Source organism: Heloderma suspectum, chromosome 5 (assembly GCF_057233095.1).
Source record: "Heloderma suspectum isolate Gila_16-S chromosome 5, 16-S_ref, whole genome shotgun sequence".
In the NCBI taxonomy this organism is placed as follows: Eukaryota; Metazoa; Chordata; class Lepidosauria; order Squamata; family Helodermatidae; genus Heloderma; species Heloderma suspectum.
In genome coordinates this window covers 60,707,484-60,717,302 of record NC_139462.1, presented here as the reverse complement: position 1 = coordinate 60,717,302, position 9,819 = coordinate 60,707,484, and the positions used below count along the sequence as shown (strand labels likewise).

Below are 9,819 nucleotides of genomic sequence, written 5' to 3'. Positions count from 1 at the left end.
AGGTAAGTTAGGCTGGGAGTCAGTGACTGGCCCATAGTCACCCACCGGCTCTCCCCAGTCCTAGTCAAACTCCCGAATGACTACACTGGCTCTCTCAGTTTCTATTATTATGATTGCTGTAGTTATGTTGTTGTTGTTATTATTATTAATTATTATTATTATTATTAGGGTGACCAACCTAATGATAATAATAGGGTGGCCACTTTACCTGTGACGTAGGTCACTAGCTGAGAGGAAAACACCCCCAAAGGCTCAGCCTTTTGAGACCCAGTGGGGGATGTGGGGCTCCCCCCCCCCCGGGTTCTCCAGAGCGGTTCCAGCGGAACCGACCTCCCCCTGGGCGCTGGGCGGCGAACGACAAGCAGCTGCTGCTTCCTGCCGCTCTCCGCACCCTGCTTCTGGCAAGAGCGCGGGTCACCTCTGAGCGCAGCTTTGCGGTGGGCCGGAGCGCGAGCGACGCACAGCGCAGCAGAGCGCGCTCTTCTTCTGCCGGAGCGCGTGCGCCCTCGGGCGCTCGCCGCCGCTCCTGGGGCGGGTGGCGTCCCGCCGAGCTCAGGAGTCTCCGGCGGGCTGCGGTGACATTGTAGGAAGGAGGGGGAAAGGAGGAGGAGCGTCGGCTGGGAGGAGGCGGCACTGAGGGGAGGAAGGCGCGCGCCTCGCTTTGCGCCCCTGGCTTCTTGTGCGAGCAGCTGCGGCGAGGCAGCCAATTGGTATCCGCGCGGAGGCTCTGGCGCGCAGGGGCTGGAGGTGGCCGCCCGGCCGAGTGACTGGCTGGCTGGCAGACGGAGTCTCGCCGCTTCTCCTTCCCGTTCTTCTCTCCCGCTCGGTCAGAGGTTGCTGGAAGCTGCAGACTATAAATAGCAGAGGCTACACACCGAGTCATTGCGTGCCACAGACCGGGAAGAAAAGCCTGCCGCCCAGCCCCCTTCGCCCTCGCCTTCACGGAGAGGCAGCCAGGTAAAAGACAAACAGCAACCCCCAAAGCTGCCGGGGGTTGCTTTGTTTTCTCCTTTTGCTGGAGGAGTTTCCTGGAGAGGGAAGAGAAGGCGCTTTTGGCGAACGGTGGCGGATCATCTGAGGCGAAAGTCTCTCTCAACCCCCGCGCGCTTCTGGGTCCCCTTTCAAGTTTCTTCCTGTTGCGGTTTCGCTGGGAAAACAAGTCGTCGCAGGCAGGCAGGCAGGCAGGCAGGCGCGGCAACCGGCGAGCGTGGCGGGAGTTTGGGAGGCGGGCAGGCAGGTGCCATTGCCCGAACCCGGGAAAGCCTCTCCTGGGGCTGTTTGGACTGAGGGCGGGAGAGGGACAGGTGCCGTGGCGTTGGCGGGGCGGGCGCGGGGGAATTGGCTCCGATGCCGGATGCGGGCGCGGTTAAGAGAGGCACACACAGACCTTGGGAGCTTGAAGGCTGCTGATGTTGTTACTTAGATCCCAGACGCTCTGTTTCCCCGAGCTGCGGTTGCCCGTTCCACGGCGACCGTGTTTGTGGTTGTTTTCCCCTTTCTTTGAGAGGTGAGGGAAGGGAGGAAGAGAAAAAGAGGTGACCCTTCCCGTTTTCTTTAACAGATCCTTCTACTGCACAATTCCCCCTTCCCCTCCCCTCCCCTCCCCTCCCCTCCCCTCCTCCTGATAATCCAGAAGAGGTTTGGGTACCAATCGAGGCGTCTGCCAGCCCGGGAAGATGAGCTTAGAACTGCAGCGAATGAGCCGCGGTCGCAGGCGGCTGCTGCTGCTGCGTTAGAACATACTAGCGCAAACCAGGGAGGATTATTCATAGCTGATTGTCGCCTTTAAATAACGCAGGCTGCTACTCGTTGCTGATGTTTGGGTGCTGTGTTTTAAACGCTGCGTTTCGGTTAGTTTGGGGCTGGATCAGCAGCCAAGAAAGAAAACGGCTATCGGGTGAAGTAAGACCCCCGCCCCCCTCGCCAGCCCTGCCGGCTAAGGGGTTTAAAAAAAACTTCTCAGCGCTGCAAAAAGTAGAGACTAGAATACAGAATGAGACCTTTACGGTTCCTTCTAGGGAACAGCTAGAGTGGGGTTAGTTCTGGGAAGCAGAGTAGTTCCCAGGTCCAAGTTACCTGGCTTTACCTGGCAGGCACTTAATTGTATCTGAAGTCTCAAATAAATCCCTAGAAGGTAAAAAGGGTGTATTGGTTTAGCAGTTATATTTGTCGGAAGAGAAAGTTAGAGATGGCCCTTCATGTATTATTGTAGTAAAGAGGCGCCTAATGTTTTCATTTAAGTAGGCTAAAGCACATTCAACAGACCTTTTAAAATGCAAATGAACCTCGAACTTATTGTCTTGAGTACACTCTGAATATGTTGATACTAGAGAATTTTGTGGGCATTTTTTGGAGGGAAAGCTGGTTCCATCTGGCACATCCCTTTGTATGCTGCTCTCTTTGGAAAGCATTCATATTTCTTAATAATACAGCTTAATATGTGTCCTGAGGCTTAATTGAGCGTAGATTGCTACATGGCATGTTAAATTTTGCACTGGTTACTCATCTTGGTGTTAATGGTATTTAAATACAATGTATTTTTGTTCTGGAACTGTTTGTACTGAAATATTCACTTAATTGTCCTCAATATTTCTTTTATGGCTTTATATACACCTCTGAGCTAAAAGACTGTCTTATTACAGTGGGAAATACTCATGCATACTGGGGTAAATGTAATTAAATCTTGATGATAATCAACTGGAGTAATAGAGACTTTGTTATTATTAAAAAATAACAACAAATGGATCAAATTGTTACTGAAGATTAATGATGAGTAAAACATAATAAAAAGCAGCTTTTTGATATATAGAGGCATGTCTGTATTTGATCAGGAGTACTGCATTGGACTTCTTTTACATGGGATGTTATATAACTGATTTCTTATATATATTCATTCGCAAACATGGAAGGGCCCAAATTAGTACAACTAGATGCACACAAATGTGTGTAGGATTGGAGCCAATGTCATTTTGCATTGAAGGCAAGGGGGGATTATTCAAAGTGCATCAGATTAAGCATGCATAAAAGTCTTTATAGGATTGGGGTTTTTAAATTATTGATGAGCTTCTGGGTTTGCTTCTGGAATCCAAGGAAGCATATGTGATTTATGCATAGGACTCCAGCAATGTTGTTAGTCATTATCTGGATACAAGAGTTCTACTTGTGCAGTAGCCCTGTGGGGAGATGTTGCAGTGTTGGAAAGAGAGAAAGGAAAGCAAGATTTCTTGGTTCTGGCCACATGGTTGGAATGGACATGTCTGGGCAAAATTTTCCTTATTAGTACATTTCTCTGGGTGCAGTTTAAACTGGAGGCAGGAAACTTGATAGGTGCCAAGGTTAACAGTGGCAATGTTTACCATGGCAGCTAGGCTGCTAACCAGTGCATGGTATTGTGATCATATCACCCCAATACCGAAAGATCTGCACTGATTGCCTGTTGTTTTCTGGGCTCAAATAAATGTGTTGGTTTTAACATTTAATGTTCTAAGTGGCTTAGGGCCTAGCTATTTGAGGGATTGCCTATCTTGGTCTGAACCTGCTAAGTTATTCAGATAAGCAGGAGAGGCCCATTTGAAGACACTAGAACCCAGGGTCATCCCATGAAGCTGGTAGTTTACTATGGAACTCACTTCCACAAGATGTTGTGATGGCCACCAGTTTGGGTGGCTTTAAAAGGGGACTGGACAAATTCCTGGAGGAGAAGGCTATCAATGGCTACTAGTCCTGATGGCTATATGCTGCCTCCAGTATCAGAGGCAGTAATGCCTATGTACATCAGTTGCTGGGGAACATGGGTGGGAGGATGCTGTTGCACTCGTGCTTGTGGATTTTCTCTGGCAACTGGTTGGCCACTGTGTGAACAGAACGTTGGACTAGATGGACCTTGGGCTGATCCAGCATGGCTGTTGTTATGTTCTTATGATACTGATGTTTGCAGAAGACAAGAGTACATGGTAGACCATAATAGCCAATCAAAGGGGCCAACATCCCATGGTAAAAGATGCACATGCCAGAGGCATCTGGGGAGGGATACTGTGTATAGCTGTTTTTATGCAAATGCTAGAAGTCTCTGAACCAAAATGGGAGAGTTGGAGTGTTTGATTTTAAAGGAAAACCTGGATATAGTGGGCATTACAGAAACCTGGTGGAGCAGAGAGAACCAGTGGGATACTGTCATCTCTGGATATAAAGTCCATCAGAAGGGTGTACCGGGGGAGGTGTTTCCCTGTACGTCAAAGAGGGTATAGTGTCGAGTGGGCTAGAACACCTAGAAAGGGTAGGGTTTTCCACAGAAGCACTGTGGGTGACAATACCAGGCTCCTAAACTAATTTAGTGCTAGGAACATGCTATCGTCCCCCAGACCAGAATGCTCAGCATGACCATGAGATGGAAAACAAAATCAGGGAGGCCTCCGAACAAGGAAGTGTTGTAATAATGGGCGACTTCAATTACCCCCACATTGATTGGCTAAATGCATGTTCCAGCCATGACAAAGAGGTTAAATTTCTCGATGCCCTAAACAATTGTGCCCTAGAACAGTTGGTCATGGAACCGACCAGAGGGGAGGCAACCTTGGATTTAATCCTAAGTGGTGTCGCCCAGGTCCTAGTATGAGATGTAAATGTTGTTGAACCAGTTGGAAGCAGTGATTGCAGTGCTATCAGATTTAATATATATTTAAGTGGGAAATTGCCCAGGAAGTCCAATACAGTCACATTTGACTTCAAAAGAGGAAACTTCTCTAAAATGAGGGAACTGGTAAAAAGGAAGCTAAAAGGGGGAGTCAAGAGGATTAAATCTCTTCAAAATGCTTGGAGAGTACTCAAAAACACATTAATAGAAGCCCAGCTAAAAGGTATACCACAGGTTAGGAAAGGTAGCACCAAGTCCAAGAGGTTGCCAGCATGGTTAATGAGCAGTGTTAAGGGTGCTATTAGAGAAAAGAGAGCTTCCTTCAGAAAATGGAAGTCTTGCCCAAGTGAGGAAAACAAAACGCAGCACAAGCTTGCACAAAGACAATGCAAGCATGCAATAAGAGATGCAAAAAAGCATTTTGAAGAGCATATTGCTAACAACATCAAGGCCAACAATAAATAATTCTTTAAATATATCAGAAGCAGGAAACTAGCTAGGGAGGTAGTTGGACCATTGGATGGCAATGGAGTTAAAGGAGTACTGCAGGAAGACAAGGAGATTGCAGAGAAGCTGAATGAATTCTTTTCATCTGTCTTCACTGCAGAAGATATAGGACAGATACCTGTGCCTGAGCTGATGTTTTCAGGAAGGGAGTCTGAGGAACTGAAGCAAATAGTGGTAACAAAAGATGAAGTTCTCAACCTTATTGATAAGTTGAAAGCAAATAAATCACGGGGCCCAGATGGTATCCATCCTAGACTTCTCAAAGTCAAAGAACTAAAATATGAAAATGCCGATCTTCTACCCAAAATATGCAACATATCCCCTCTACTTAGCACTGGTTAGGCCTCATCTGGAGTACTGTGTCGAGTTCTGGGCACCGCACTTTAAGAGGGATGCAGACAAAGTGGAGAAGGTTCAGAGGAGGGCAAAGAAGATGGATCAGGGGACTGGAAACAAGCTTTTTGAGGAGAGAATGAAAGAACTGGGTACGTTTAGCCCTGAGAAGACTGGGAGGAGATATGATAGCGGTCTTCAAGTACTTGAAAGGTTGTCACGGAGAGGAAGGCCAGGATCTCTTCTCAATCATCCCAGAGTGCAGGACACGGAATAATAGGCTCAAGTTACAGGAAGCCAGATTCCAGCTGAACATCAGGAAAAACTCCTGACTGTTAGAGCAATATGACAATGGAACCAACTACTAGGGAGGTAGTGGACTCTCCCATGCTGGAAGCATTCAAGATGAAGCTAGATAGCCATCTGTAAGGGATGCTTTGACTTAGATTCCTGCATTGAGCAGAGGGTTGGACTTGATGGTCTTATAGGCCCCTTCCAACCCTAGTAGTCTATGATTCTGGTTGTTATTTTCTGAATGTTTTGTAAACTTCCTTGGTTGGTTTCAGAAAGGCAGTATAAAAATAGAATAAAATAAATAAATAAATAATCCCATGCATTTTCAGAGTTGCCTCCACAACCCTAAATTAGGGCTCTAAAAAAAAAAAAGTAGTGAGTTTCTAAGGGCATCTGTATTGGTTAGGCCTTAGGTTTAGAGATATCTGCACATATGATTAGCTCATGCCAGTCTCCTTTCCATCTGTGCTCCAGAATGAGATGATTTGGGGCTCTTGCAGGGCTTAGCTTGATGCTGGACTGCTGTTGGTTCCCTAAAATGACAACTCTTTGCACTCCTACTTCTAGTCTTTTTTGTAGGATGCTGTCACAGGTGTGCTCTAGCAAGAGTGTCTTGGCAGGTTCTGCAAGTGGCCGTTGGTTGCATGTGTTGCCCGCTCCTAACTACAGTATTTTGTTTTATTCTTGACACAAAACCCAAGATGGAAATACTGTAAATTAGCAGAGGACTCTGAACACTCCTTACAGTTGAAATCTTTTGTGAGCTGGAAGCAAATCTTGGGATAAGGAAAAAAAGTAATTTTCATGCATGACTATCACTTGATGGATAATTTTCCTTAGATTATTTTCTTAGGATAGTGATATAAGGAAGTTATCCATTTCTAATTGAAAGAATTCAGGTATGGGTTCTACTGCAAATGTAATCAATGACCATTGCCTGAGCGGTTCTGGACACTGTTTTAAGAAAGATATAGACAAATTGGAATGGGTTCAGAGGAGGTCATCTAAGATGGGCAGTGGTATAGTATGGAAATAAGTCTTAAGAGGAAAGGTTGAAGGAACTGGGTATGTTTAACCTCGAGAAGAGATGACATGGTCTGGACCCCCTATACATTTCCCTATTTGTGGCAGGCCAACGGCATCATAAAAGCCTCCACTGGAAGCATCTGCAAGCCAGGACACAAGGCAGGACAAATAATGTTACTAGGCTCAATTTAAATTTGGGCTCAGCCCTAGATTGTGTTTCCAGTACAAAGCTTTTTCCTGCAGTGTGTGAAGTGAGGGAGTCTCTCCCCACCCTCAGGTTAAACTATTCTTGCCCCATAGTGGAATGCTTGCAGCTTTTGATAGGAGGTAGCCTGCTGAAACTTTTTTCAGTTTCTGCCAGTCACTACCTTAACCTTTTTTAAAAATCCCACCCTGTTTAAAAGTTTCACTTTTCTGTCGCATAATGCATTAAAATCAGTGTGTCTTCTGCAGCAGAGCCTGTGGGACATTCAGGCTTGCTGTGCACTTTGGATGTGGCAATGGTAGCGGGGTGTAATCCCAGCAATGGAAAGTGCTTTACCCACATTTATTGCAGTGCAAATATCCCTTTTCCTTTCTGATGCAGGATTTTCTATTTCAAATTCTAGAATCAGCACTCATTTTGAAGAGTGAAAGGTCTAATGACAAAGTGCTATAGGAGAAGGGCGCTTCTAGATGGAGGACTCCTAGTACTACCGGTCAAAAGGCTTTGTGCAGCGATTCCATCGATCTGGTGCCCTCCAGATGTGTTGGATGGCAACTCGCTTAATTCCCATTGGTCATGCTGGTTAGGAATGATGGGAGTTGAAGTCCAACACATCTAGAGAGCACCATGTTGGAGAAGGTTGAGCTATTCTGTCTCTTCCTCCTTAAGGGCACAATCCTATGCATGTTTAGACAGAAAAAAGTCCCACAAGTCCCAGCATTCTCCAGCCAGCCACTGTGCCTTAAAGTATTTTTTTTCTGATAAGAAAAAAGATGGAAGAAGTGGTGAGAAAACCTGGGAAGGTTACAAATGGAAGGAAAAAATATGGGAGTCCTGCCAAATCTCTCCCTGCATTCTGAAATCCCTCCCTCCCTTAAGTTAATACAGCAGGATGCAAAGGCTGCTTGAAAGAGGGGATAAAACCAGACCATAGTTTCAAATGAAATTAAAAATAAACACTTCTAAACAAGCAAAGGGGCAAGCTATGGAAAATGTATTTGTTCTTTTACAATACCCATTTATTTAAAATATGTTTAATCCACCCTTCATTCTAGTATACAAGAGCCATAAAAACATAATATACCATAATATTTATTGTTGTTTATTCATTCAGTCACTTCTGACTCTTCGTGACTTCATGGACGCCAGAGCTTCCTGTCGGCCGTCACCACCCCCAGCTCCCCCAAGGTAGAGTCCGTCACCTCCAGAATGTCCGTCACATCCATCCATCTTGCCCTTGGTCGGCCCCTCTTCCTTTTGCCTTCCACTTTCCATAGCATCAGCATCTTCTCCAGGGTATCCTGTCTTCTCATGATGTGGCCAAAGTACTTCAGTTTTGCCTTTAATATCACTCCCTCAAGTGAGCAGTCTGGCTTTATTTTCTGGAGTATGGACTGGTTTGATCTTCTTGCAGTCCAAGGCACTCTCAGAATTTTCCTCCAGCACCACAGTTCAAAAGCATCTATCTTCCTTCGCTCAGCCTTCCTTATGGTCCAGCTCTCGCAGCCATAGGTTTCTACGGGGAATACCTAACTATGTGGACCTTTGTTGTCAGTGTGATGTCTCTGCTCTTCACTATTTTATCAAGATTTGTCATTGCTGTCCTCCCAAAAAGTCAACATCTTCTGATTTCCTGGCTGCAGTCAGCGTCTGCAGTAATCTTTGCGCCTAGAAAGACAAAGTCTATCACTGCCTCCATGTTTTCTCCCTCTATTTGCCAGTTATCAATCAAGCCGGTTGCCATAATCTTGGGTTTTTTTGAGGTTTAACTGCAACCCAGCTTTTGCACTTTCTTCTTTCACCTTCGTCATGAGGTTCCTCAGCTCCTCCTCGCTTTCAGCCATCAAAGTGGTATCATCTGCATATCTGAGATTGTTAATGTTTCTTCCAGCAATTTTAACTCCAGCCTTGGCTTCATCAAGCCCAGCATGTTGCATGATGTGTTCTGTGTACAGGTTGAAAAGGTAGGGTGAGAGTATACAACCCTGCCGTACTCCTTTCCCAATCTTAAACCAGTCTGTTGATCCGTGGTCTGTTCTTACCGTTGCTACTTGGTCGTTATACAGATTCCTCAGGAGGCAGACAAGATGACTTGGCATCCCCATACCACCAAGAACTTGCCAAAATTTGTGATGATCCACACAGTCAAAGGCTTTAGAATAGTCAATAAAACAGAAATAGATGTTTTTCTGAAACTCCCTGGCTTTCTCCATTATCCAGCAGATATTGGCAATTTGGTCTCTAGTTCCTCTGCCTTTTCTAAACCCAGCTTGTACATCTGGCAGTCCTTGTTCCATGAATTGGTGGAGTCTACCTTGCAAGATCTTGAGCATTACCTTACTGGCATGTGAAATAAGTGCCACTGTTTGATAGTTTGAACATTCTTTGGTGCTTCACTTTTTTGGTCTGGGGATATAAGTTGATTTTTTCCAATCTGTTGGCCATTCTTGTGTTTTCCAAATTTGCTGGCATATGGCATGCATCACCTTGACAGCATCATCTTGCAAGATTTTAAACAGTTCAGCTGGGATACCATCATCTCCTGCTGCCTTGTTATTAGCAATGCTTCTTAAGGCCCATTCAACCTCACTCTTCAGGATGTCTGGCTCTAGCTCACTGACTACACCATCAAATCTATCCCTGATATTATTATCCTTCCTATACAGATCTTCCGTATATTCTTGCCACCTTTTCTTGATATCTTCTGCTTCTGTTAGGTCCTTGCCATCTTTGTTTTTGATCATACCCATTTTTGCCTGGAATTTACCTGCCACGTTTCTAATTTTCTGGAAGAGGTCTCTTGTCCTTCCTATTTTGTTAT

At 45.5% G+C, this 9,819-nt stretch overlaps 1 protein-coding gene across 3 annotated transcripts in view; it reads left to right on the top strand.

The window, feature by feature from the left end:
- Positions 1-629: 629 nt before the first annotated feature.
- The window catches only part of INPP4B (inositol polyphosphate-4-phosphatase type II B), a 436,581-nt gene continuing 427,391 nt past the window's right edge, over positions 630-9,819 (top strand). For 2 of the 3 annotated variants that reach the window (XM_084856160.1, XM_084856161.1), the window contains exon 1: positions 672-957. The gene's annotated coding sequence lies outside the window, so the exon portion shown is untranslated. Of the gene's footprint in view, positions 958-9,819 lie in introns of all 3 variants that reach the window. The other variant, XM_084856159.1, reaches the window with a different exon arrangement.